Source organism: Lagopus muta, chromosome 6, assembly GCF_023343835.1.
Source record: "Lagopus muta isolate bLagMut1 chromosome 6, bLagMut1 primary, whole genome shotgun sequence".
Lineage (NCBI taxonomy): Eukaryota > Metazoa > Chordata > Aves > Galliformes > Phasianidae > Lagopus > Lagopus muta.
Window position 1 is genome coordinate 7,580,625 of NC_064438.1, and position 27,682 is coordinate 7,608,306.

General features: G+C 36.5%; 1 long non-coding RNA gene across 2 annotated transcripts; it reads left to right on the top strand.

Annotated features, from left to right (window-relative positions):
- Positions 1-27,682, top strand: LOC125694869 (uncharacterized). Of its 2 annotated transcripts, none has more exons than XR_007377740.1 (3): positions 1-89; positions 2,078-2,163; positions 27,621-27,682. It is a non-coding gene; the product is annotated as an uncharacterized LOC125694869 (long non-coding RNA). The 2 variants fall into 2 exon arrangements; XR_007377741.1 differs by lacking the exon at positions 27,621-27,682 and adding an exon at positions 3,766-3,879.

Consider the following 27,682-nt stretch of genomic DNA (forward strand, 5'->3'; position numbering starts at 1 on the left):
CCCACTGGTTGATCTCTAGTGTTAGCTGTACTTGAAATTAAGATATTTGTTGGATTTTATGGTGACAGCATAGGAGCTGAGCTCTTTAGGTAAGCACCAATTATACTCCCCTTTCTCTTTTCTTTAGTTAGTTGGTAGAGAATGAAGGTGAAAAGAGCTTTAAGTAGTAGAATTTTACTTTTCCTAAATATTTATTGATAAGCAGATATTTTTGGTACCTTAATCATATGTGTTCAGTTATTCAGGGTTGCTTGATATTCTCATTTGTGTCTGCTCCTGAGAAGACCTAAAGACACTGTGGGGAACTACTGGGGAATTCTAAAGTTAGCCTTAATACTTGTGTTGGTGTATCTTATTTTGCTCTGCTAGAATAGCCTTCTTACTGTTATATATTGTGGTAGCTGAAGTACAAACACAGATGTGCTGCTATATTAGCTCTTAGTGGATCAATTAGTCCCTTCAGGTCTATTTATATTAGACATTCTCAGGAATGACTTTATGCTCTATTTATGCTGTATTAGAATCTGGAATGGATCAGAAAATGAAATAGTGTATGAGAAACTTATTTTGTAGCATGGAAACCCATTAGCTGATCTCTAACAGAGCTGTAGTTGTTGGAGTAGATTCCAGAACAACTTCTGTACTCCGAGTTCAAAACAAACTTGAAAATCAGTTGTGCAGGAAATACTAGTGCTAAAAAGTTAATGTAGGGTAATCAGTCCTGAGCTTGCTTCAGGAAGCTCTGCAAACTTTCATTTATTCAACTTCCAGAGTTATTACCCATTTGATAGTAATACACCTTGTCAGCCTCTATGTGCACTCTTGTCAGCATTCTATGTGCAATAGCATTTTTTATATTTCTATTTGTAGTGGTAATTAGTATCTAGAAATGTCTTCGTGCTCATATTGCAACTTTCCTTTGAATTAATAGCTTTATAACATCCACATAAGAGTACTCAATTTTTCACACCCTTTGTATATAAAGGCCTACTTACTACTGGCGAGGCTTGAATAGTCAGTGTTCAATCCTGTTCTAACAGGGTGCAGAGGTTATTATGGTGGGAAACTGCAATGAGTCAAGTCTAGGTTTTGTGATCTTTAAATGGTGTCTGATTTTATGGAAGAGAGGATGGGGGAAAAAAATACAGAAAATGAACATAGAAACTCTAAAGAGCTGTCTGGGTTTGGTTTCATTCAGCTGAAACAGTGGTGAATTTATTCTACTTGCATATTGCTTTTTAAACAATATTATGACCCCAAAATTGTTACAAGTGCAGAAGTGTTCTTTTGTAAGAAAGGATTTTCTGGAAAAACATTTCTAATAAGTTTGATACTTGACCAGTGGTGAAGTTTAATGAATTACCAATGCTACATTAATCCTCTTGAAGCACAACAACTTTAACTTCATCATTATATGGATGTCAAGCATGTTCACAAAGTATTAGCATCTCTTCCTTCTACTCCACCTTGTAGGGGAGGAGCAAAGAAAATTGCCATTAAGGAGACAAAATAAAGTGGAATTCCTGCTCTTGATCTTGAAGCAGCTGCTGGTGTAAGGGAATGAGAAAAAGATGGTGGCTCTGGGACTGGGCTGGCTGCTGTTTCCCAGAAATGCAGAGTAGTGTGTAGTCTAAAGGGGACGTACAAATACTACCCATGAGCCTATAGCACTCAAAACTAGAGAAGTCCGGGAAGCATTTCAGATGCTTCCCATTTAGAAGTTAAAACAAGACCCTGAACCCATTTTACTTGAAACATCATACATAATGAATTCTTGTTTTGTTGATTTTTGTTGTCCTCATTTGTTTTAAGGGTTCTATAAAACCTTTTCTTCACTATTTTCATGTGAGAAGATTTAACGTGAAGCAAGTTTGTTTTACCCTTTGATAGCCCATGTGAGTGATTTATAAAAACTTCTACAGAGACACCACCATCTTTCATGCTTTGTTAGGAAGCCAAATTGCTCCAGGTGGCTTAGACAGATGCTAGCACCTTGACTACGCCCTAGTTTGTATACCGTTTTAATAGTTACTAATTACCTATTCAGTGTCATTACCATGTTTCTGTTTTGGCACAGAATTGCAGAGCAAGTTACAACAGTCACCAAGATTGCTAAGTATTCTGCCAACAGTAGAATACAAGAATTGTTCGGGCGCTTATAAGGTATGCTGAGAAGCTAGTGTACTTAACTCTTTCAATTTATGCTTTTTTGGACTGTCTACATTCCTTATGATTTTGATCCATGACTGGGACTGACAACCCAAAACTAATACCACTTGCTTGTCCGATACAGTGCTAACCCCCAGCCTGTTTCTTATGATTTGGGATCAGTTTGGGTTGGGGGGAATAAACCTTGGATGCTCTTCAGAAATGTGGGTGGGTTTTTTGGTGGTTTTTTTAAGTTGTAGTATTAAATACTATTATTGCAAGATCTAATTTATTAAGAAGGAAAATATCCAGGGACTTCTTGTTAGAAATATTCTGTGTAGTAAACTTAATTTTTTTTTTTACTGTAAAAGTAAGCAATCATAACATATGAGAGAATAGGACTCTCCTCCTTCATTGATCCTGAGTGATTCTGCTTCATAGCAGATACCTATTTCATAGCAGGAGTTCTGAAACATATTCACTTTTCATAATTGTTTTCCAGGCATTATTTCCTAGTGAATGCACTGTAGAGGGAGATAGTTTCAGCAAGGCAAATTGTTTGGGGGTAGAGCACTGTGTTAATGCATATGCCTCTAGTTTTAGCACTACCTCATCTGACACTGCTTTGTTAGTAGGTACATGCTGCACCCATAAGGAAACCCCACATGTATTCCAGTATAGGTTGGATAGGACTTCTCCTCTGAGTAACTGTACATCTACAGAGGAAAGTTTTCCTGGCATAACTAAAATGATTAGTGGTGTGACTTATTCTAGGAGTACTGCTTTGCTGATAAGACTGTTTTATTTTTATACAACACAATAGTGGAAACACCAAGAGCATTTTGGCTGGCTTATTTAAAAAGAAAATTATAGCAAGGAGTCAACTGACCCCCATCTAGTAAGATCTTATCTACAACAGAATACTTAACTTTTACATTTAAATTACTGTTTAGCTTCCAGAGTTCACTTCCATGTGAAATGTGTAATGAATGCTTACCAGAGCTGTTGTCTGGACTGTCTTTGAGGCAATGATCCTCATGCTTGAGTTTATCACTTTGTGGCCAACTCAAATTTCAAAATGTAGGTTTTTTTGTCTCATCTATCTTTAATTCCATTAGCTTTTTTGGCCTACAAATAATTCATGGAAAAATAAGAGTTCTTACTGTGAGTAAATTAAAGGAATTGACAATACTGTCTGTAAAGGAAAGAATATGTTTTAGATCACAGGACTTGAACCCAGTTCTTTAGCTTTACTGCTGTCAGTGTGGTGCAATGGGCCTCAATGAATACTGAGACTTGGAAATTTTCCTATAAAGGTTCTGTTGTAAATCATGTTTATTTTTATAAACTTGTTGATCCTTATTTCTCCCTGATGCCTTGCTTGAATTTTCAACTAATAATAGTTAAAAAGCTATGCTAAAAGAAATTAAGGGAGACATGTTGCATTACAGCTATTGTCAATCTCTGAAGGTATGTTTACAGAGCAATCTTGATTTGAGATGCTGCCTGCCAGAAACTTTTTTGACATGTTTCATTATGTATGTTCTCTGTTAAGCGCAGATGAAAAGTTTTGTTAGCTATTCTCACAAATACGTTGTTTTTTCACTTCCCCATCAGTCTTGCACCTGTTTAAAGAAGTTACCCTGTCAGCTGTACCAGGGTAGTAATCACCCTGGGCAAGCACCTGCAGGCTGTGCTGCTCTGGAAGGGAGGAAGAATTTTTAGCTGCAGGTTGTCCTGCAAAATATATAGGAGGCAGCAGGTTGTTTTAAACTGGTTTCTCTACCAGGAAGGAGACATGGAGCTGCACCTTTCAGAATTAATTGCCAGTATGGTCTAATCCTGTGTATTAGTCGTCACATTACAGGCATTTATTTGAATTATTATTTCATCAGTCGTGATCCTGTGTATGTGGTCAGTGTTTTTGGAAATGTAGCTGCTTTTTGTATAGGAGGAAAAAAAAAAAATCAAAGCATTGTTATGGTTCTTTCAGGCTGAATTGTGGGGAGAACTAGTCTCCTTATAGGTTGTATGTTCATCAGGAAAATTCTGTGGGAAATCAAGTAACAACAATGTTTAGCTTACAGTCATCTCAAATATGAAAAATAATACTTTTCATACATTGTAGTTGAGAAAGTGCATTAGGCAAATAGGAGCCTAGGGTAACCCTAAATTTGGGGTAAACACTGCAAAGAACATGGGCTTATTTTCTCTACTGGGTTGATGTGGGGGCAGTATCTGCTTATTTATGGACTCTCTTCCAGTGCAGAGCTAAATCAGAATGAAAAGCTAAAAAGTTCCAAAATAGAATGTGTGAAATCCCACCTGCAGGCTAAATTCTTTTAGAATACAATTATTCTAGAGAAACATTTTCTGCTTGAATTTTAAATCTTTCATGTTTTTAATAGTTAAGGAATTGACACTGCATCAGCCATAACCAAGTTTACAACATTCAGACTTAGAACACTTCCATTTACTGGAAGAAGAAAGGGGAAACACATACTTGGAGCAGATACATTCCTTGTTTTCCAGTTAAGGAAGCTGGCACATGATGTTACAAATACTTTGGGAAGAACTGTGGTTTTACAGACAATGAAAGCAGTACTTAGAGCAATGTGATATCTAGATAGTATTGCTGAGAATACAATTATGATCAATCTTCTGTTGTATAACTAATTAGTAGGGAAACCTCAAATTATAACTATAGAATGATGCAACAAATAGCTGATTTTTGACAGTTGCAAGATCCAAAAGGTGTGTGTGTGATCTTGCATATTTCTCATTATAAGATACAGTTCCATGACAGTGTAGCTGTTAGGCACCATACCATCTGAGAAAACAAATTGTATGAAGAAACAATTCAGCTTAAAAGTAATAGTTTGCAGTACAAGCTCTAAAACTCCAACTGATATGAGTGATCATTGAAAGTCTTAGTATTTGTTTTTTTTTTTTAAAGTAGGTTTATTGTGACTTCAAGTAAAATAAGGAATTTCTTAGTTTCTACATTTACATTACTAGAGGATCCTCAGTGTGTCTGTGTAATGGTGTTTGAAATAATTTACGATTAATCTATATACTAAGGTATCTGGGAGCTCTTATTAATTAAAATCTGCTGACTATGTTTCACAGTTATATTGGAGATAGGTACGTCAATTTAAAATATTTCCATTGTATTTCTTCATACAAAGTTGTTTGCAGTTTTTCTTCTATGGCATCCACTTTGATAATTGGAAATTAGTTCTCCTGAAATTGAAATAAATATTTGAAGGTATCATACCTACAGAGTATTTTACTTCTATTGAAGAAGAAAAGTTGATATTTGTGTTCTGCCTGTATTTGTTTGAACAGCATAATAAACTGTAAGATTAGTATTTATAAATATATATATGTAAATGGCAGTTATTTGTTAATTTGTTATAATTTTTGTAAACAGTGTTAACCTGTTCATGAATAAGACTGCATTTCAAATTTACTCATAATTATAACAATAAAAAAAATCATACTAGCATGTTAGTGTCACCAGGAAGTGTTTTTGCGTTTAAAAATATATATATATCTGTATTTCCTTTTTTTCCTAATTTAGAATTTTATTTTCCAGATCATCCAGATCTGTTGATTCAGAAGTCTGGTTATGATCTATTGAAATATTACAGACCTGCCCTATTGGAAAACTCAAAGTTGTTTTTTTCCTTATGAATATACCTAGTTCTTGCTTTAATTTTTCAATGTGGTCTCAGAATAACTGGTTTTAATTTTCTAAAGTATTGCCCTCATTTCAGCCTGGTTTAAAGCGTTTAACAGTGGCCATGCCACCATAGAGGCAGGAACTGCTGTTCTTTTGTAACCAGTGTATCTTTGCTTAGTCCATTAAAAATAATCTGCCATATGGAATGGGGAAATAATTCCCCTAACACATAGGGGACCCCATTTTTCAGTCATGGTTGCTAATTCATAATAAGGGGAGCCAGAAATCCTGGGATCTGTCTAGGGGGGTAATGGTCTCCCCCTGACCCATTATAGATATTCCAGAGAAAAGACACATTTTAGTATATTTGGCCTGCTGGCTTGTCAAGTGTATAAACAACATATATACAGTGGTTAGACTGGTATTCACAGGGTGTATAGCTAGAAAAACTATCGCATTGAAAAGGGATAATCAGAAATGAATAGAAAAACTTACCTGTGTCCTGGGCTTGCAGAAAAAACTCCAAGAGGAGCAATTTCCAGAAGAGATTTTTCCTCAGTCAGCCATTAAATGGGATCTAGAAGAGGTGGAGCCAGGCTCCACCTCTTGTGGTCACACAGGTGAATTGCCTTCACCTGGTGTTCCCAGTGCTGACCCATTGCTTGCCTCAGGTGATCAATCAGAGGTTCAGGCTGTGATTCAATAGTTCCCATACAGTTACTAAGACTCCTTTCTATCTAAAATTCTTAGTTGGCATATTCAGACCTCAGTTAAAGCAAATCTGTGCTGTGTGCCCTCAGTAATAGTTAAAGACCCACATGTTGCTGTAGCAACACTCATGAAGCATACAACCACAATGTAGGCAGTGATGCAGTTGTGAAAATTCACAGGTGATTTTTTTTTAGTAGAGAAAGGGTTAATTTGGAACAGGAATGCATTTTTAATTTTAAGGAATGAATAGAGGAAACAGGTAGGTCATAACAGCTGGCCAAGAACACTCAGAAAGACTTGCAGGCTCTTACAGCAATTATTCCAGATCAAGAGAGGATTAACTTTGAAGTTTAAAATAACCTCACTGCCTGAGGAGGGACCAGTTTAAAATGCTCATGAATGGGATAGATACTTGATTTTTCAAGAGTGGGAGGTAATTTATGGATATGAAATCTTTTTTGACTTTATAATCTGGATTTTTAGATCTTAATCTTTTGTAGTTCATTAGCCCTGGTGATTATAGAGTGAAAAATAACATAAATCATCTCAGGAAAAAAAAAAGACTAACAAATATTAATTACCTGCCTTGCTATATCTAACACAAGAGCCAGAAATTCTAGGAAACTTGATTAACAAACATGGAAAATTCTAAGTAGAACAACAGCAAATTTGAATAGGTTAAAAATATTCTCTTACAATTTTACTCTAAGTTTTCTTAATAAATATGTTGATCTGAAAAGGAATGTTTACAGGAGAAGATATGTTGAAAGCTGCTCTTCTGCTCATTATAGAGTAGATTTTGGATGCTTGCCTGCAAGTATATTAGTAATCTTAATACCAATTTCTGAATGTTTTGCTGGTGTATCTTTTTCTGTAAATAAAATAATACAAGTGCTTTTCTTTTTTGAATCAAATCACATCAGCCACTGTAAGTGACCAATGAAACAGAACAATGTTTTTTTTTAGTTGACTTGTTTAAGTTTTGAAAATTGTTTTGAGATTTTTCACACCCTGAACAGGATGTTTCCTTTATGTTCCCATTGTAGCTTTGTATTTTGATGAGAATATACTGTACTGTTCTTAGTCCTTACCAGTATTTGAATAATGTTCTTTTACTTTTCTGACTGCTTTCTGTCTTAGAATTATATGTATCCTTGTTTGTTCTTCATTCTTTTTCTTTCTTTCTTTTTTTTCTTTTTCCTTTTTTTTTTTTCTTTTAACCATTCTTTCTCCTCACAAAAGCAGAAAGTGAAGCTCAGACTGAAGTCTCCACTCAGACTGAAAGTTTCCTAATCTTTGTCTTCCAATGCAAACTCCAAGTATGTTTGTTGTTGGGTTTTTTGTTGTTTTTTACATAAACATACTCTTTTGTAACAAAAAAAAAACCCTCCTTTATACACCTTTTTTATGTTTGCTGCTGACTGTGATGCCAAGTGCTAGTGACAGCAGAAAACTGAGAAAAGTTAATGCTTGTACTGTGTGTTATTATTACTTACTGCATGACCTCAGTGAAGAACTGAAGATAACTTTGATATTAGGGGCACATTAGCATATTTCTAGCATGAATACTTCTCAATGTGTACATCATGAAATACAGGAACAGTCTCAAAAACATTTTCAGCATCACTTCCGTCATGGATGTATCAATACACTAGGCACTGACAACCTTAGTACTTCAAAAAGTGAATGGAAAAAGAAAAGCTATTTAACTTAAGATAACGTAGGCTGTGGGAGATGGGAATAGAAGTGGAGTATGATCATCACAGCTATGCCCATTGAAGAGCTCTGTCATCCAACTAGTTGTCTCAAGTAACAAGGGAGTCAACAAAATGAGATGTTAGTTTTGGAATTTTTTGTCAAGATGGACAGTAGGGTAAAGTGTGTCCTTCACAAAAAGACACACAGACTGTAAATTGTAAATATTGAGTGGAGTTAAATAGCCAAGTGGCAAAACATGATCTTGACGAAACAAAGAATTCTATTCCAAAGTATAACCTACATTGCTGCTGCTTTTCTTTTTCTTTTTTTTTTTTTAATAGGTTGTCATTTGAGTTTAGCATTTTGCCATGTTAATTTTAGATTTCATAGAATTGTGAAGATTGGAAAAGATCACTATGATTATCTAGTACAATTGTTAAGGCATCACCACCATGCCTACTAAATCACATCCCTAAGAGTCACACCTGCACATCTTTTGACCTCCAAGGGTGGTGACTCTTCCTCTTCCCTGAGCAGCCAGTTCCAATGCCTTACCACTCTTTCTAAGAAGAATTTTTTCCTAATATCCAACCAGAACCTTTTCTGACTTAACTTAAGGCCATTACCTCTTGTTCTGTTGCCAGCCATCTGGGAGAAGAGGCTGGCCCCTGCCTTGCTACAACCTCTTTTCAGACAGTTGTAGAGAGTAATAAGATCTCTCTTGAGGATGCTGCTTCTTCAGACTGAGTAATTCCACTTCCTTCAGTCATTCCTCGTAAGACTTGTGTTCCGGTTTTGTTGCCCATCTTTGGATGTGCTCCAGCACCTCAATGTCTTTTTATTGTTGTGAGTCCAAAATGGAATGCACTACTCATAGTGTGGTCGCACCAGTGTTCTGGTTTGAGCATCTCTCAACAAATATGATTTTGAGTGATGTCAATAGCTTTCTATTGCTTCCGCCTGATTTTTTTAGAATGATCTTGAGACATGCTGTGAGATTTTTTTAGAATCTGGTCCCTTTGTTTTTCAGGATTTTTATGCTCAGGGCATACAAAGTGTCACAGGGTCAGGACCTAGCTATCTGTGCTTTTGTAGTAGGGAATAGGGAAGGATAAGCTGACGTACATTGTATGTCTTTATTATGCTGAATTGAAATGCACTTAGGCTGCATATCCAGATGAAGAATTAGACTATGCTCCTGGAAAGTTTTGAATAGAACCAACTTAGTTACATAGCCTCTGAAGTACATAGCCTAATCTGCTGTTGTTGTCAAGTGGAAATACTGTGATGAATTCTGGAACTTGATTTGTGTGGGAGGGCTAGGGATGTGAGATTCTTCTGAGCTGGTATTCCTCTGCTACCCAAGGAAGTTAAATGAGGGCTGATGTTAGGATGGATCTGCTCACTGTATTCATGGAGTTGGAATCACTTGTCTGTGCATCAGTACTTGTTTAGGGAGGGAAGCTGTTTTGAGTTGGACTTAGAATGGAGTCTAATCACTCCTGGAAAACAAGGATTGGAAGCTTGGCTCAGGTTAATGCTTATGAGGAGCTAGCAAGACTGTATACTCCCCGTGGGATAAGGGTGAGGGCTTTCAGATCTCAAATTGCATTGGAGTGCTGAGTAGCCTAGAGAGCTTGTGGTGCAATGTGGAATTTAAGGGCTGTTATTGATAGGAATCATGTTATAGGAAAAAATCTTCCTCTATTTAAATAAGTGGATATTCTTCTGTAAGAGCACAATTTATGCTTTTGTCAAGATTCAAATTTTCATTTAAATAGCTATTAGTGTTTCTGATCTTGAAGCTATGTGTCACAAGAATCACAAGGTTGGAAACGACCTATAAGATCATCCAGTCCAACCGTCTCCTCATCACCATTGCCACCACTAGTACTAAACCATATCACGCAGCACGTCATCCAGACGCATCTTGAACACTGCCAGGGACGGTGACTCCACCACCTCCCTGGGCAGGCCATTCCAGTGCCTGACTACTCTCTGAGAGAAGTTCTTCCTTATGTCCAACCTGAACCTCCTCTGATATAACTTACGGCCATTGCCCCGTGTCCTGCTCGTGTCTTTTCAAGATAATTTAAGATGAACTGAGTTTATGCAAATCTAGGACTTATAATATCAACTGTTAGCATGTTGAGTGATATATTTACTGCCTATTGAAGACTGAAATTCTGCATTTGATTTTTTTTTTTCCATGTTATTTATTTTGGAGGACAGTAGAGAGTGCTTTTTCTCACTGATAAAGAACAGTGGCTTAGCATTTGTAATAATCTGACTTAGAGTGAAATAGCAAGTCATACAGCACAAGTCAAAACCAGGAGACATCCAAAACAACAAAAAGTCAACATCGTCATTTAATGAAGGGAAACCATGCTAATTCATGAATGCAAATTTTTTGTAAGAAAATTCTGTAAAACTTAGCTTATGTCTCAGATTGGCCCCCAGCTGGCTTAATTTCTCTGGTGTATACTGAACTCCAACACTGGCTAAATGGTATTATTTGAAGGAAAAAAGAGAAGTATTCATGGGATATATCTTCTTCTGCACTTGTATTTTTATATGTATGACTCTTAACAACATGCTGACAGATGATACTTAGTCACCTTCTATACCTGTTGATTATATGCTTTGATCTGAAATTTATTTTACTCTACTTGGCAGCTGAACTGTTTCTTAATCCATTGATAAAACCTGCTAAATAAGCACTTGTAATTACACTGATATCACCAGAAGAAGACGTGAATCACAGAATGACTTAGGTTGGAGGGGAGGCTAAAGGTCATCTAGCTCCAACTCTTTGCTGTGTGGGGGGTTGCCCCCCACCAGATCAAGCTGCCCTCATCCAACCTGGCCTTGAATGCCTGCAGGAATTGCCTGCTGGGTATCCACAGCTTTTCTGGGAGCTCTTTCTCCCTGGCTGCATCAATGGCAGTGGCGTGCCCCTGGTATTTCTCCAGTGCTTCAGTAAGAAAAGCCAGGAAGAAGGCTTCACTGTCAACTCCCTCTGACCACTGCTGCCCATGCAGGGCACTCTTTCTCCATGTGTTCTCAGTGGGTTCTCTGACATGCCCACCTCTAGAAGTTAACAGCCACTCACCTCGTCTTTCATATGAGGCTTTTTCCAGTTTTCTACTGTTTGTCTATATTCTAGTTGTATCTCAACAATTTTTGCCCAGTGCTAATTATGGTGTGGTGCCTGTCTGTAAACCTGAAAGAAGCCTTCAGTGGGAGACTTCAAACAAAATGGTTTTTTTTTTTTGAGGAATATGTTACACTTTTATGATTTCTTTGCATAGTTAGTTAGGATGCCTCCTTATAGTTTTTTCAGTGCATCAATAAAGAGATGTGTCTCAAATAGCTGCTTTCTTATGGCTTATATCCTGTCAGCTGTGGGAGAAATTTCCTTTTGTGTGTATTGAGGCTATCTGAAACATTAATTAATGTTTTGTTTGTTTGTTTGTTTTTTCTGAATTCTATATGTAAATGTCTCTTTTCTGTCACAAAGGCTGCTAATTTGCCATGTGAACTCTACATAGCTGGAAAATGGATTCTTGTTTATCTTCTTTCCCCTGCCCCCATCCTGGAGAATCTGTGCATGGCCACCTCACTTAAGGGTCACACAGTACAGTCTCAGTGGAATCTGTAGGCTGGCAAGTCCTTTCTTCCAATTGTGAAAGCATATTTTGTCACCATGTAGGTAGTGTGTTTTGCCAGCTTTCCAGTCTTTGAGACCTGCAGGGCTGCAATGTAGGAAAACAAGTTTGGTTTAGCATTCATTTTCCCTGGATGTTTTTATGAATGTCCCTTGAAGGGGCCTATCTATCTGCATTAGAGAGAAAATAGGTAATTAGTTTAGATTCAATAGGTAGAGCAAATGACATGATACTGTAAGAGATTGTCTCCTCGTAAATTATACACCTGTAAAGAAAATCCACCATGAAAGCTGCTAGATTCACTTGAGGGCAAAGATACTTATTTTAACGTAAATTATACAAGTGAATGGAGAGAAAGATTGTGAATGGAATTCTGAAGTACTTAATTTTGAATCTGACCATGACGAAACATTGAGTGTTTGCTTAGGATTTTTTTTTTTGGTTGTTCACTTGTATTCAGAATATCTCTGCTGTCTTTTAAACTAAAGTCACAAGGAAGTTAATACTTAGCTTTGATTGCTCCTATGAATCTTCACTTGTGAAACTGGAGGAAAATATTTTATGAATTTTGTGGCTCAAGATTTAAGAGCCTAGATTCTTATATAAATGAAGTACTCGGATATACACAGGCTCCTGTGATTTCCCAACACCATCTGCCTCACTCCTACCTCCCTGGTAAAGAGGTATCTCTTAAAACTCCTGAGCAGGTGCTAAAAATAAGTTGATGCTTTTTAAATTATCAGTCTTATAAATGCTGATTTTTCCTTCTTATCATTTTTTCGGTAATGAAAGATGGGCTTGTATCACTCTATCTGTTTTTGTTCTTTTTGGCTTGGCACAGGAAAGGCTGACTTGAAAATGTAGGTTAGAGAACTACTAGTTAAACTGTAAAACACTGAGAAGCATGTTGAGGCATGATGATATAGCACAGTTAACAATCATTCTTTTTTTCACTTGTTGCTTCATGAGACATGTATTAAAAAGAGAGAGGAGAGTGGTGTGAAGCAAACATTTTACAGCTTATGGTTCACAATAATTGACCTTACCAAAGTAAGAATGAATGTGGTTTTAAAAAATAAAAAAGTCTCCAAAGGCTCCCAAACTCCAAAAGGTCCATAACAAATATATTCCCAAAACACAAAATGCTCTTAGTCATGAGATATTTTTGCCTGCTGTTCTCAGAGACATGTAAGCTGCCAGACATACCATCTGTCATGCAGCCCTTTCAGTGTTTGGCACTGCCAGGAGTGTTAATGCAGCTTGGATAGAGTGCAGCAAGGGGTAAACAAATGCTACTGTGGAGTATTGCTTGAAAACTGCTTCTTTTTTTTCTTGGAGTTTGTAGGTCTTAGAGGACAAGGTAATACATAATGTTGATCGGGGAATGTGAACTTCTGCTTCTCTTTTTTTGGTAACCTTTCTTTAAAAAAAAATCAAAGATACATTTCAGGTAGTTTTAAAAATTGCTTGTTATTATCAATGTTTATTATCTGTAGAGAATGTTGTAAACATTCATTTGTTTTCCTAATAAAAAATTTAACTTCTGGCTGAAGAAAATAAATACTTAAGTGCTATAAAGAATAATATATTATCAAGGGAGCATTTAATAGTTTCATTTATTTCCATCCTGCCCCTTTATTTAATTTTGAGAGTATCCTAAGAAACCACAGGCTAAGAATGTTTTGTTGTTTTTTTTTCCCCCCCCACTCTGGTAGAGCTTTCATCTCCCAACTCTTCCTTCTGACAACTTTCTTCTGGGAGCCTTCTCTCACTTTGGCCCAGATGCCTTCCTCACCCATTAGGATCTTCTGTCCTGTTTGTCATTGCTCACATGCATGAGAAATCTTTAATTCTTCCACCTTTTTTCCTCTCACATGTATCCAGAATCTTGATGTGAGTCCTTTCACTTAACGTTTCACAACATCCTTTCAATGTTCCATTCTATGCATGGCACTCCCAGTGTCCTGTTCTGCTTCATGCAGTAGTGTGACACCTGATTCTGCTGCCCTGATTTTAGGTTGCAAAATAAAACTTTGTCTATACTAACACGAATCAATTCCAGGAACAGAAGGACACACCTCAACTCATCTTTGACATTGTTATAATTCAGTGCCCATGAAGTAGATGACCTCATTTAAAAAACGTTGTTGAGAAGACTCCCCAGTGAGCCAACCCTTAGGTCACAGGCAGTGAACTACTGATTTTCATGGTTCCAAATGAAACCAACGATCCTGTAGTTTTATAGCACTGCATCTTCTCGTTAAGATACTTTGTAACCGGTCAGTGAAGACATTCTGTATTATCTAAAGTTTTTTCTTCATGATGTTCCCATACTTGTGGATTTTTAAATGTTTTAATGTTGTGCAAATAATAAGTTATCGTGGTTGACATGCTAGTATTTAAAAATATGGAAATATTCTTGAGATCGCGGTATGTAGCAAGATTATGATATAAATGTTATTGTGAACATTGCACTTTGACACTGAAATTAACTTCTTGGATTGTACACTGACAGTCTTCACAGAGAACTGAGCCAATCCACATTTTTCAGAGTAGCTCCAGACTTAAAAATAGAATATCTTAAGATCTTTTTTTACTGACTTCTAATGACATCTTCTGATTAGAAAAGATTTTCTCAGCTGTAAATAAAATCTTTTTTGTTTAAAATTCAGACTGGGAACATGTTTGCTAGAGTGAATACTGGGATAAATTCAACAGCTGTAGATTTGCAGAACATTTAGGACTACGACAATGAAAAATGTGAAGTAGTTTTTGGTTGGCTTTTGACATTTTTTATTATTCCTTGTAGGTAAGCAGCTATTAATAAATGGTTGGTTTGTTTTTCTTCCTCTTTAAAATCATAATGATAAAATGTCATGCAAACGGGATAGCTGGTAGCAGTGTGCATGCTGAAGACAGGCCTAGGACTGGAGTTAAACATTCCACAGCAGTCTGCAAGATTAGAATGTTTGTAGTCTAGCAGTTTATACAGTTTTTATTGGAGTCTGTCCAGATATATGTATGCAGAGAATTATTGCTCAATGACAAATTGCAATGATATAATCTAGTATGTCGGGAAATTTCCACTGTAGTATGGTCATGTGCCAAGGATAATACCTTTTGGGTATAATAAAAGAAATGACGTACTCTGACCTCAAAAGATAAATGGACAGATACAGCAATTTTTTGTCATTTTGGAAACTTGACAGCTTCTGTATCCTTAATCAGAAATCATTAGTATTTTCACTGGTTTGTACTGAGATTAAATGCTGACACTGTTCCTTAAAAGCTCGTATTCCTGGGAAGAGGCACCTCTGCATAAATACACATTTGAGCTACCTGTACTCTGAATTGTGATTCTGCAGATTTGGTGTAAATGTAGTGTGTTATCTATGAGAAATTCAAGTAGCATCCTGGCATTTGCTCTGTGGATGCTGTCTGTAATAATAAGGTCTGGCTGCATGCAAGACTGGTGTGAAAGCTGAGGACTGGATTGTTCCATTTTATTCATCATCTGTGTATGCTGGATGTAATTTTTTTTTCTGATTCAGGGCTACTTTTTGTCATTAATATTCAGGAACTAAATGTAAGCAGATGGTACTTAACCAAAAACTGGGTAAATCCTGATGTGAACAGTATTTCCAAAGCTATTCTAATACACTTTTGTTTGATACTCAAAACAAAAAAGGTGCTAAACCTGAGTAGCTCCTTCGGTAACAACAACGAGCACTAGTTAACAAAGCAACATAACACATTATACAGGGCTCAGCATGCTCTTATACTTAACAGCTTCCATTTGAGATCTGCTCTTTGCTTGTTTGATTTTGATTTTCTATAGTAGTATAGTTTCTACTATGTAAATACTGTTTAGAGTTTGTTAGACTCTAGAGACAGCAACCCGTTCCTACAGGAAGTGCAGTATGAATGGCAAATACAGTGCGAGTATTTCAGGAAGCTGTACCTAATTTTTTAGGCAAACTGCAGTATTTTACAGAATGTCCTCTGCAGAAGTATGTGAGTTTTCTCCTTAACAAAGCCAGCTTACATGGTTGACATGTGTTTGAAAACAGATATTTGAATTAATGCAAATTAGACTCCAAGATATGTGCAGAAATGGAAACACATCCAGTGCATTCAAAATTAGGACTCTTCCCTCAAGTCCTTCTGTTGCTGGGGCTTTTCATCTAAAGCTGAGGTTGCACCATGCACTTACTGTGGATAATTAGAAATGGAAGAAAATATCATCTTGTGTACTTTAGAACTAAAAATCATGTATTATGAAAGGTCAGCCAGAGTGTTTGCATGGCACTGTTAATAGATCTCCAATAAGCTAACCTTAGTAGAGGAGTAGTAGTAGGTTTCCTGATTATTATTATTTTTTTTTTCTCTATGCCTGCCATTGCATTGGAATCTGCATGGAAGAAACCAAGCTTGAAAGAGACACATGAAAATGATCTAGCCTAAATGAACTATATTTGTTGTATTTCAAGTTGCATTCTTTTGCCTTTTTTTATTACCTAGAAATGTTTAAATGATGCAAACAACTTTCAACTTCTTATAGAGGAGGGGTCTCATTCTTTTCAGTTTCAAGACTAAGTGAGAATTCAGTTTTCTGGAGTCCCATTTTCTGGGTATGATGTCTAGAATTTCAATATCAGCTTCCATAGGGAGCAAATGTTTTTATTTGGCAGTAAAATCATTGCAGGAACAAGGATTAGTTTGCTTGTTTTGTGAAGAGATTAAGCTTACATTCACTGTATTTCATGTTCTTGTTGGAATGCTACTGACATTACGAAATAAGTCAAAAAGGCTTAACTTACAATGACAGTCAGTCTTAATGGGAAAAGATCTTTGATGATTAGAAGAAATGTTTTCTCTTGGGAAGAGTGATATGGGAAAAGAAAGTGCTAGAGGAATTCAGTTCTCTGTCAACATGTTAATTGTGCAGCTTAGTGGTTTCAGTCACTGCAGTTAAGTCTTGCTGCGAGCTTTTGTTTCCTTCCGTTATGTTACTCTGCAGTCATTACATCCTGACCAATGGGCGAAGTCCCACTAACCCAGTATGCAACTTATTAAGAACTGTGGGACTTGTGGATCTTGTTCTGCCTTTATTTATTTTTAATTTTGGCACAGTAAAGGGAAAAATTCAGGTATTACTTTTTAGTAGTTGTCAGACATGTTTAGACGTATTTTGTCAAATCCTGTGTAAACTGCTACTACATCGTTTTGTTCCAACGTGATGAGTTTATTATGGGTACAATAAAAGCTTTAATGTTTTTAGGTCAGTATCTTGGTATCTTGGCTGTATTTCTTGACATAAATTATTGGCCGATGTGACTTTTAAAGGCTACCTGAGGCTTCAAGGACTAGCTCTGTTGGTGTGGAGCTGGCGATGATAAATTCTTAAGCCTTTCTTAAAATTCTTTAGAAAGTGCCTCTCTTAAAATGACCCACCAGCTTATAGGTAGGTTCTTGGCTTGATTTGAGCACAACTGCCACTGTAAGAATTCCGTAGACAGCTAACAGAAAACTAGCCTACCTGCCTCAAAGGACTTTAAAAAAGTGGAGGTAATATACATATGTGCTTGCTAATTCTGTCTGTCATGTCTTATATTCCTAAAAGGCTGAAAATAATAACATTTAGTCCTAATAAAGATGTTGTCATTAAAATAAAGAAATATGGTTTCTTACTAACAAGTAGTGTACTAACAATTTGATATTATTTATGTACTGAACTCCACCAACAATTTTACATTTTTATGAGTAGGTTACGAAGATGTTGCAGAAACTTATCAAAGGGTAATGGAAATGACTGAAAAATTGGAGGCAAGGAACAAAGGAAAACAGTGAAGGTGTGCTTAGAGAACTCAGTCAATCTAGTCATTATAAAGTCATAGGCAAATAAGATCTGGTTTCCGCAGTCTGGCATGGAGTTTCTTGTAGCCCAATGCCTTTTCTAATTTATACTCTCCCTTAACTTGCATTTTAATTCCTAACCTGATATACTAGAAGTATTGCTAGTGTTACACACAATTTTTCAGTACAGAAGGGCTCACTTCAGAGTACTGATTTCTATTTCCTGACAAATAATCGTATTAAGATCTCTAAAAACTGCTTTAAAGATATGGAGTCTACCATACAACTCACAAGCTGTTGGAGATCAGTTCAGAAGATGAATTAACATCTTTAACTTTTTTGTGAAGTCTTGATGCCTTTATGATGTGAAAGAGCTTACCTTCCTATGCAGAAAACAGTTGCTTGGAGAATCAGCCTGCTTTTTCGTAGCAAAAGAGCTCTGGCCCTGCTACCTTTGTGCTGGCACCTCAGAAAGTTATCTGCTGCTGCAGGAGGTTAGTGTGCAGGCAGAGGCAGCTACTGCTACCCTGAAGCAATGCTTAATGCCCAACCCCCTTCCCACTTAGGTACCTCTTCACTTAGCCCATCTTCATTGCTCCCAATTTCCTTTCCTCCTCCTGCTCCTGCCAGGATTGCAGCCAACTCTGATTCCATGTGCTCAAGAAGTTTTCTTTTTCAGGGAAGTCCAAAGATGATTGTATAGGTTGCTTAGTGGCTGGTGTAAAATGGGTTCCTTGGAGGCAGTGATTTCTTCACAACTGGCATTACATGAAGTAAATAACACAGCTGAGAGCTGTAGGAACTGAATGAGAGAGCAGGAAAATTGTGTATGTTTTCTCTTCAACACAGAATGACATAGGAGCTCTGTTGTTGGGATGAGGAGCCTTATACCTTTTTCTCCAACACATGTGCTCAATCTAGCTAACAGAGAAGCACAGCACCTTTTGGTCTGTAGGTGGCATCATACAGTACTGGCATCAGTAAGGAGATATCCACGTGGTATTTCACAGCTTTTGTTGCAGGATATTTCAATCAGAGGGATAATTGTTTTGGGCTGAAGGTTTCAATATGCATTTCTGTTACGGCATACTATTTCCTGTCATTACCTGTAGTTTCTCTTGGATTTATGTAAGCTCTTTTTAATTAGCCTGCTTTGTAAAGGCTTTCCAGGAAGCAGAACCGTATGAGTTTGTCTATACTCATGGAAAAGAACATGTCAGACCTATGAGAAACTGAAAAACAATAAATCCTCCACATTTAAAAAAGCCAAAAAGCTATGCTATACTATATAAGTGGAATGCACTGCTGCCGTCATTTGGTAATAAATATTAAGGAAGAATTCAGAAGGGTGTTTAAATAGATGGTTATTTTTCAACAGTGTATCATAATATTTTTCACACTTTTTTTTTTTTTTTTTGAGATTACTTTCTTTTCCTTTAGATAAATGTATTCGCTACTTCATCATAGCTACTTATTGATGGAGTGTGCTCCTCTGGTAGGCGTTGGCATTTCTTGCTACAGAAGTTGGTAACAGTATTGAAACCTCCCTTAGTTGTTACTCGCTCTTAGAAAAAATTGTTGCTCTAATTTTCTTCCTACTTTGAGGTTTTCAGTGATTCATTTCTCTTTAGAAGAATTGTTTGGTTTGATCTCATACTTAAATTGCAAATTGCTCTGCATTTCTCATAAGATCACTGAGAGTTTGCTGTCTGCAGCAATGCACCAGTGTTAGTTTTGCATTTGAACTGGTTACAGTGTGCAAGTAAAATCTTCACAGAAAAGACTGCAAGAATCCTACTGTTGTTGGTTTGGTGTTTGTGTTCTTTTTTCCTTGTGAAGAATGTTTTTTTTTTGTTTTGTTTTTTTTTAAAGTGGTGTTAATTGTTCAGTGATAGGAGGCCTATTTGTGTGCACATTAGAGGTTACAGACGCCACACAGTGCAAAGCCTCCATGCAGGCATACAGCCTTTCCAACTCATCTCAGGCCTTGATGAAACTGCTCACTTGTGAAAGCTTTACTAGTAGGAACTTGTTTGAAGGAAAGTAGGTTCAGGTGGTTCTTGAGTAAATGTGGGGAGACCTTGTCTGAAAGGTTGTTAAAGGGAGAGAGAATTAGAAGAAGGGAAAGTAGATGTTTTGGCTTGCCCTCAGCTCTGGGATTGTTTGTACAAATATGAGAAAGATGTCTGTGAGAAATTGAATACTGAGATAATTTCACACTTTTGACTAAACGTATTTAATTAAAATTATTCATTGCTTTCTCTCTGCTCCCACAAACATTTACTCAGTATCTTTATGTGGTTGCTAAAGGGTCATTAGTGTAGAAAAGAAAGTGTATGCTTTATTCCCTTGATTACTGAGAAAGCTGACTAGTAGAAAATACCAGATTTCTGATGGTGCCTCCAGGCAATGGGATATGCAAGTGAATGCTGCTACAAATAAAGATGTATGTTGGCTATGTTCCTTGGTTATCAGCTCATTTTTGTCACAGATGTTCTGAAGGAACTCTTCTCATCACTGTGGCCTTTTAGGATTTTCTGAAGGGGAAAAAAAAAAAAAACCCACAACCATCCAATCTTGTTTTTTCTTTTTGAAGAACAACCCAACCTCATCCCGCAGTGAGGTTATTTTCTGCCTGAGCAATCTTAGCTTTGTTTTGTTCAAAATATTGGTTGCTACTTTGGCCTACTCAAGGAAGCATCTTTGCTGTGTGTAAATATCAAAACACACACGGTTGCTCACATTGGTCGTAAGGCAGAATATCAGGCCTTACTTTCCAGAATGTCATTACTAGAACATGACATCCTTCTAGTCCCGGTCACAATGCAAAATTGGCTTCAGAATTTCCATTACATCTGTCTTTTTAACAATTTTTGTTGTTGTTTGTTTTAATATAGTACTCAGAAGATAGATATGAAAAGTCGTCCGTTAAAAAATTACTTAAGAAAATTGTTTGCTGTTTAAGGAACAGAAACTAATAAGAATACATAAGAAATAGTTCTATAATAGATTTGTGGTTAACTGAGAGTGAGACAATGTCTACAAGTTTACTTCATTCTCTTTTTTCAGAAATACATACTTGGAAAGTAGAGCTTTTAATTCTTGTTTTTTAGAAGCACCATAGCTCTGGTGTTTGGTGGTTTTTTTTTTATGGGTAGAAATCGCTTCTCTTTGCATGTTGTGGAGGAGGCTTTTTGTGCCATTATCTTTGGACAGCTGTAAGCTGTAAATGCCAAGTTAGCAGCCTCAGATTTCAGCTTCTAGAGTAACTGCCTGTCACAGTTCTTCTCTCATGCACTATCAGTAGGAACAAAGATGTTTTGTATGGAACAGGTGCCTGGGAAAAGGACAAACAGATTACAGTGTGCTCAGAATCTATTGGACTAAAAAGTAAATAAATTACCCCTATCATTTAGATGAGTACAGTTAAAGTATGTTACCCTGCTAATATCTAGATTGGTTTGGGTTGAGCTGTGCAATGCATGCTGAATTATAGGAACAACATTCCCTGAGAATTCTAGCTGAAGATCAATAGTTTTGCCTCTGTACAGTAAGAAAGATTTTCAGTGTATGATATTTCATTAGTTCTTGGTAAGGTGAAATCAATATGGGTTCTTCTAGTTTACTTTTGTTGTTTTTTTTTTTTAAGCAACATACTGTATAAGAAACCTTGCAAGGCAATCTCTTGGGGGATTTTTTTTTTTTAATCCCAGGAAGGGTGGGAGGCAGAGGTGGAAACAATTCTTCAATGAATATATTCACTGAAGTACTCAGAGTGATTCACCATTACCTTGAAGGCCAGAACAAAAAAACCCCTCAAATATGCAGGGGAGGAGAGGGAGAAGCACAGTAGCGTGACTGTATCCAGTCATTTGAGAAAGATGCCAACAGCTTCATATGACGCAAGTCAAATATTTATAGTGTAATGCTTATGTTAAAGAACGATAAGTGTAGTGTACTTTCTTCTGCTGAGGATGTCTATGAGGTCTGTAGAAGGGTTAGGCCACTGACTGCATCTAATATTAAAAAAAAATCTAACAAATACATCTAGATGGAGCTCTTCTATGCATGCAGTTGTATTGTTTACATCCTGTGGATGAAAGTACTTTTATCTGTTTATTTTAAAAGAAGAGTCTTTTAATTTGACTTACAGAATCAAAGTAAGATTAAAGAAACACCTCATCTTTATTGAACGCTCCCCAGACCTTGAGACTTGAAGGGAACAGTTAGAGCAAGCAGAAAAGAGTGTTGTTTTGTGTTGTTTTTTATCTGGTAACTTTCAACGCTTTACTAGCAAACCTGGACATTGCTATTTTTGTTAGAGAGGAGACAGCTTTTATGTCTCTGAAAGAATGCTTCGTTGAGGTATTAACTACTACAGAGTAACCTTATTTTAATAGGAATCATTTTTAAATTATTTTTGTTTGCATTCCTAGCTGTGTTCACATTATAACATTTAGATGGTTATTTTCTGACAGGCAAAAATGACAGGCTTGAATGCCAGAGCAGTCCGTCAGCAAAACTTTTTCTTCCACCACGTTGAATGAGTTATGTTTAAACATAAGGGCTTTCTTTTAAAGATAGGTGAACTAAAATAGCACTGTAAAAAAAAAAAAAAAAAAAAAAAAAAAAAAAAAAAAAAAAACAAAAAAAAAACAAAAAAAAAAAACAAAAAAAAAAACCCCACAACAAAAACCCCCCTACCTTCTGCATAACTGGTTACTTCCCATCCACCTGCACGCATACACTGATTCATATGCACATACATACACGTATGTGGTATGGATTTCTAGAACAGTTGTCCTTGCAGACCCATTCTTGTGCTCTAGGCCTCTGTAGGTTTTCCCAGTCATTTCAATACATGTGCATGTATTCCAAACTTGACTCCAAGGTTCTCCTAGGAGAAGTTTCTTTGCACTGGAGTCAATGCCAAAAGGAACTTAAATGAAAAAAATGACAGCTTGTTCATGCAATCTTTAGATCGCCTTTGTGATTGCCTGTCTGAAGTCACTATCATACTGTTAAAACATTTTTCTTTTTATTAATCTATTGAGAAAATACTTTTCTAGAGTTAATACATCAAATCTGGAATAGATATTGACTTTACTTTCAGTCACTTAAAATCACTTTAGCTCAAAACTTACTCCATAAGGAAATGATGAAAAATTTTGGAAAGATTTTAACCTCTTCTATCTCTGTATTTTGAAGATGAAGTTGATTTGTTATCTTTTCCCTTAATGTCACAAAGAGTCCAGGTAATTTGTAAAACAAAACTTTTTTCCCTCAAATAGTAGATTATGCCTCTGTAGAAAACACAATCTGAATGTGTGGTATTTGCCAGGTTATGGGAAAACAGCTTCAGATATACAGCTGATAAAATTGTACCCCTTCTTTGTTTTATGTTTTTCCTCTTCCTTGTGAAACTTGGCAGTTCTGTAACAAAGTACTGCTTCTGAGTTCCTTGTGCTGCTTAGCAAAGTAGTAGCGACTTGGAAGGAGTTTGAGAAGTTATAAAAGCACTTCACATCAGCATAAGCAAGTGCAAAAGTGGTAGTAAATTAATCCTAAATCTGAGTAGAAATGATATACGTAACATCGTGATGACAGAGCTGCATTTGACCATCAGATTGATTAACTTACAAAAATACTGAAATCCTAAATGAAGTACTGAATGACTATCTGGTATTTAGGTTATCTTATTTGTGACAAAGATATATGAATTTCTAATGTATACTTAAAGAAAGATCCTTTTCTGTGACGACTGCAACTTCAATAACTTGAAAATAATAAAAAATGTGTTGCTCACATCATGATCTTCCTCTGTACTTCCTGGGTTTAGAAATTCTCACTTTTTTTTGCCCTTTGTTTGGCATCCTGAATGGTGAAGTGATTTTTATCCTAAATGTAATACTGTACTGTAATCTGATATATATTTCATGTTAGAATTATTTAAAAGAAAAAAACAAACGGACATCTATCTTTCCAGCTGCCTTGCATGAATTTGGTAATCTCATTTTGTTCATTGGATGTCAATGATTTTCCCTGCAGACAGTCTTGAATACAGAAGCTATAAAATTGCAAGTTCTTATAGCTGTTAGTATTTTTCTTCTCTGCATTGTTATTTTGATAACACGATCCTATTAGGTAATAATGAGGGGGGGAAAAAAAAAAAGGACAAGTATTAGAAGAAAAAAACCCACCTGAAGTAAGTTTAGACTGGTCACTTTTTAGAAAGATTTCCACTTTTGGACTGACTGGAAAAGAAAAGGAAATGTGTTCATGGTTCTTCTGGTTTTTGCTGTTTGTGTGGGGTGGGATTTATTGTTTTGGGTTGTTGTTTTTGTTTGTTTGTTTGTTTTTTCCCCACTGGCTCTTCTCCATTCACTCATCATGGACTCTGCGTCTAAGCATTAGCCATGTTTATCCTTTAATCCTACTGTCTGGGTTTGTTTACGTAACATTTAATGTACAGCAAGGATGGGTAGTTATGTTATAAACAAAACTGACCCTCAGTGTAAGAATGTATGTAAAGCAATTCAGACACAAATGTGCTCTGAATTGATCATGTAAGAGCTGGACCCCATGTTCCCTATGCCAATATGAGATAGAAATAACTGCAAGTCGTATTTGTGTTTGCGGTTTGCTTTCTAATCTAATGAAATAGGGAGGAAGAGAAGCTAAGTATTACCTTAAGATACAAACTCCTTTAATAGCCATGTTTCATTGTTCAATTAACTAAAACACTTATAATTGAATGCACTTGCTTTTGGCAGTGTGCAAAACTAGCTCAGTAAGATTTTTATTTTTTTTATGGTCCCTGGTAGCACTTTACAGAAAATAATGAATAGATAGGAGGAGAGGGACTGAGTGAATGAACAAGACAACTATGAATGTTGTGATTTTTCCACCTGCATTTCAAATCTTTACTACTACCCCAACACTACCATAAGTGAAAGATACTGCATTCTCTTGTTGTGTTCAGAATTGGTGTTTTCCAAATACCAGAGACATATTTAATTTACAGTTCTAGAAAAATAAATGCTATCACACATCTTGTATGTTGTATTATAATTATAGGTGATATATAGGACAATGATAGAATTATTAAGATCACCACTCTTATCTTTCTTTGCACAAAACCCATTTTTTATATTAGAAATTTAGTCTGGTTTAAAATACTTGTATGCGGAGACTGCTGATCATTTTAAATCATGCTAAAATCCTGTTTTGATGTCTTACATGATGACATGTAGATTTACATGTTTAGACCCTCTGTAGAGAGAGGGAAAATGACTTCAGAGATTACTAAGAACATAATATTTTGCAATTCAATGATGCTAAAAGTAATAGGCTTTCAGGGTCACTGATAGACTTGACTCTTTGAAATCACCACTTAAATATTCTGAGTAAATGCTATTTCTATTTTATTTGCACACGTACCCCACTCCGACCCCCCAAAACAATATTCAGATGATTGTGACTCAGCCAAAGGTCTTTAACCGGTGGATGCTGTTAGGATTTGTTGACTGTTCCCTACACATGTATTTTGTCTTAAACAAAGTTTCTAAATTTAAAATAAACCTTCCTATTTTTCTTTTTTTTCTGCTGCTGTTTGTGAGACATCCGAAGAAGCAAAAGGCAAAGTAAGAACAAAAACTGTAAGAGAAGCACTGAAAACAAAGCTGTGCAGAATAACTTGTGTAAAATTAGTTGGGGTTCTCCATTTCTCCACAACCCTCAGCAGCTCACTTGCATTGGTGCCTTCATCGTTGTCTGCACATTCATATAGTGGGTCATGGAATAATCCAGATGGAAAGGTCAATTTTCATTGCATCTTTAGCAGGGCACAAACGACCTAAGAATCTTAGTGATGATTCTAAATCTGATGATAAATTTTTAAAGGAATTCTGCATTTGCTCTCAGCTGCAGTATTACTCTTCGTGTAGAATAGACATCAGCTTATTCTGAAAATGTTTTTTATTAAAATTGTGTTTCGTGACTCTAAATGCAGCAGACCTATGGGGTGATGTGGGTGTGTGGTCCTGTGGGCAGAACAAGAGAGCACAAGTACTCTAAGAACTCTGACTCGGTGCTAATGCTGCCCTCAGCTCTTTGTGATCTTGGGCTAACCACTAAAACTCTGGAGTTCCTTTTAATAATACTGGCTAAAACACTGGTTTCAGACTGCAAACTTTAATTAGCAGTCATTTGATTTGCTTGATAATCTTGGAGGCTAAATGGTAAGGAAATCTTTTGTTCTCTTTTTTTTTTTAGAAGAAAAGCACCAAACACACACAATTTTTCCACCTGCATTTCAAATCTTTACTACTACCCCAACACTACCATAAGTGAAAGATACTGCGTTCTCTTGTTGTGTTCAGAATTGGTGTTTTCCAAATACCAGAGGCATATTTAATTTACAGTTCTAGAAAAATAAATGCTATCACACAACTTGTACATTGTATTATAATTATAGGTGATACACAGGACAATGATAGAATTAGTAAGATCACCACTAAGATCATGTAGTCCAACCTCTGACCCATACCACCATGTGACACTGAGGGACGTGGCTTAGTGGGCATCTTTCAGTGGCAGTGAATCCACCACCTCCCTGGGCAGCTTCTTACAATGCATCACCACCCTTTCTGAGAAGAGATTTTTCCTAATATCCAACCTGAAGTTCCCCTGGCAAGACTTAAGGCCATGCTGAGTATTTTGTCAGCTCATACCTGGTCTATAAAAAGCAAGTTTAAATCTAGTTCATTGCTATTCTATGTTCTTTAAGGTGTGGTATGTGTGCAGATTTTGTGGATTTCACCTGATTTTCCCCTTTAGGCAAAATATTTATGTTACTTAATTATGTGTAATGATTTTCTATCATTTTGCTCATCACCTTGGGAGCATTAAAAAATAAATCGACGTATGTTTGTCATGGATTGATGGAAGGAAAACAAATTGGTGGGTGGGAAACATGCAGGAAATGTTCTTCTGAGGCTTTGTATTTAAGCTGTTGAATTGCAAGACTTGTTTTCTGCACCTGAAAATGCTATTGAGGTGATGAATCAAACTTGAGGCATCATTTGAGGAAGGGCAGTACAACATGAAGCAACAGGCCTACTAGCAACAGAGAGGGGTTTGGGTCTACAGAATAAGAAATTTGTCCAAGTAGATGGACTGTCTTTTCTTCTAAGAATTCCAATAAAATAGAAAAATACACTAAACCAAATGGTCATTTAGACATTTAGGTCAAAGAGTAAGAGGAAAGCTGAGTCATTACGTCAGCACAGTGGATTTAATCTATTTGGTCTGTGCTAAATATAAATTTTATGTGTGTGGGGGAAGGGTTGCTGGTGAAATCCAGACTATTCTAGGGGAAAAAAGTGACTATGAGGCAGGCATTCTGTTTTTTTGCCTTTGTTATCTTAGTTGTTGTGAAGTTGCTGATTACCTTATGAAAATGAATTCCAAAGCATGAGTTTTGTATTCAGGCTGTTGAGCTCATGTATGGTCTTCTATTTGTAGCAACTGCATTTGTACCACGGTACAGCAATGGGACTGTATTCACAGCAAATGAAAGCACTTAGGATTTAGATAGATTGCACTCCATTACTTCTGTGGCAACAGGAAACTACAGCTTCAGTTAGAGATGTTTAGTTAGTGACTGACCATAGGAGCCATAGTACATGGTAAGTAAATGCAAGATCAAGTATGCTGCTTTGCTTTGGGGAACTTAAACGGTAGAATGGACTGACAGATTTGGGCAAAGTTGGTGTAGGCAACAGATTAAAAGTGTGGCTGTGCTTACAAGAAGAAAAATTTTTTTTTTTTCTGTTTTGCTTTATCTTTTTAAGGGCAGTCATTTTGTTGACACTGAAGAGTTACAGAGGAGGATGAGAGTGGAGATGCCACAAAA